At 41.7% G+C, this 2,161-nt stretch overlaps 1 pseudogene; it reads left to right on the top strand.

The window, feature by feature from the left end:
- The first annotated feature begins 1,710 nt into the window (after positions 1-1,710).
- Positions 1,711-2,161, top strand: part of LOC101565748 — a 21,900-nt pseudogene continuing 21,449 nt past the window's right edge.

Below are 2,161 nucleotides of genomic sequence, written 5' to 3' on the forward strand. Positions count from 1 at the left end.
CTGTTGAATTATTTCCTGTATTCTAGTTGTTTTTAGGAGATCTTTCCTTACCTTTTCACTAGCTGCAACAGTATCTCCAAGGTCTGGTAGTCTATCTTCACTTTCATTTAGACAGTTTTGCCAACTTTTAGTTGAATTTTTAATCTCTTGAATATCTCCTTGATTCTACTTCATGCATTCCATTTCTTTCCTATATTGCTCATTCATGGTCTCCATCATTTTTCTATTCTCCTCTACTTTTTTCTCAGTTTTTTCTTTAGAAACACTTAGTAATTCTTTCATTATAGTTATCATTTCTTTTTTTACTTCAGAGATTATTTCTGATCTGATTTTCTCTATACTTTTCTGCAGTTGTTTCTTTACTTCAGATGCTATTATTTCAGAGATTGCATTACGTGACTTCCAATTTCTTCTATGCTAATGTCTCCTGCATTTGTTCTGGGTGGGCTCAGGGCCTCAAACTGCATTTCACTCTTTCTCTTTGTCATTTTGTATAGTACTGCCCTCTGACATTTGTTGTAGAGCTTTGGTTCAGTTATTACCTAAGCACCTACCAATATTATTACCCAAGATAGATCATGTGGTTAAGGCAGTCACACTTTTCTATTTACAGTACTGCAATTAGCAACACTAATAGTGAGGTTTAGCAATTGACAAACTTTTATGTCTAATGGGTTAATATTTTAAACCATAAAATCAAGCATTATGGCTATATAGCTAAGCAGATATTCAATTGGGAATTTGCGTTTAAATTAGTTCCCTTAAGTTCCATCTGATCACCTCCCTTGATTTGCTTGGATTCTTCCAGGCAGACTAGTTCACCCCAGTTACTTGTTGCCCCCTTTCTCAATTAAGAGAGAGATGGGATGATCTCATGGATCTGGGTCTACCAGTGTGTCTCAGATTACCAGGTCCAGGACTACCAAGTTTAAACTCTCCAGCTGGTCCTGGCTTGGATCTGACTGCTGTGCTCAGCTCCTTTCTGCTGCGGCCCTTGGAAGTGAATGCACTGTCCCCTACTGGCAAGATGTTCTGCTCCTAAATTAGCTGAGTGGGTCTCATCCTTAGCCTCTCTACAGGGAATTATGCTGCAGGATCCCACACACCGGGCCTGTCAGCTAAAGGTTACAGCAGCCAGTTGCACACCTAGAGACCCTATTCTTGAACTCCTCTATATTTTTTCCCATTACTCTAAAGCTGCAAGAGTCTGGAATAGAGGGTCACATCTGTTCATCATGTGGCACTGATAGCAGCTAGAAAGAGGAAAAGTTCTACTTGATTGGGTCACCAATGAGAGACAGGAGCTTCCATAATCATTTGAATTCATTTTTCCACTGACTCCATTCCACTGTAATTCACGCTTTACTCAGTGTTAAGGTTGTTCTCATATAATTTTAGCTCTACATTTGTACAAATTAAATAACCTTTAGGTGCTTGGTTGGACACACAATGTAATGCTTCCTGCAATGCAGTGCTATCTCACCATCTGCTAATCCCAGATCTATTCACTGGTTCTGTCACACAGCACAATGAAAATGAGAAGTAATGATATGAACTATTGTGGGTACCCCAAATCATGGGAAACATATTGAGACTTCTTCATCTACAAAAACTATAAAAAAACAATAATAAAACCAATAGTAGTACCCAAGGTTGTGGGTTTCGGGCCTGTGCAGTATGACTCTTAGAGGAAAAGTGAGAGGGTGACCGATGTTAAAAGAAGAGAAAGAAGGAGAGAAAACGGCATCAATGGATTACAGTACCTGCAGCCAAGCTGCAGCCCTGCAGGGCTGCAATGCTTACACTGCCCAGCCAACACAAGGATATGCACAGACCACCCAAGGATATGGGCAAGAAAGCTATGGAACCTATGGATGGCCTATGAATATCAGCTGTATCCAAGTTCAGACTACTGCCACTTATGGGCAGACTGTGTATGCAACTTTTGATCGACAACTTCCCACTGGTTATACTGCTCCAGCTGCCCCCCAGGCCATATAGCCAACCTGTCCAGGGGTATGGCACTGGTGCTTATGATACCACCACTGCGACAGTCACCACCACCCAGGCTTCTTATGCAGCTCAGTCTGCATACGGCACTCAGCCTGCTTATCCAGCCTATGGGCAGCAGCCAGCAGCTACTGCACCTGCAAGACCACAG

This window comes from Octodon degus, unplaced genomic scaffold (assembly GCF_000260255.1).
Source record: "Octodon degus isolate 3935 unplaced genomic scaffold, OctDeg1.0 scaffold00038, whole genome shotgun sequence".
In the NCBI taxonomy this organism is placed as follows: Eukaryota; Metazoa; Chordata; class Mammalia; order Rodentia; family Octodontidae; genus Octodon; species Octodon degus.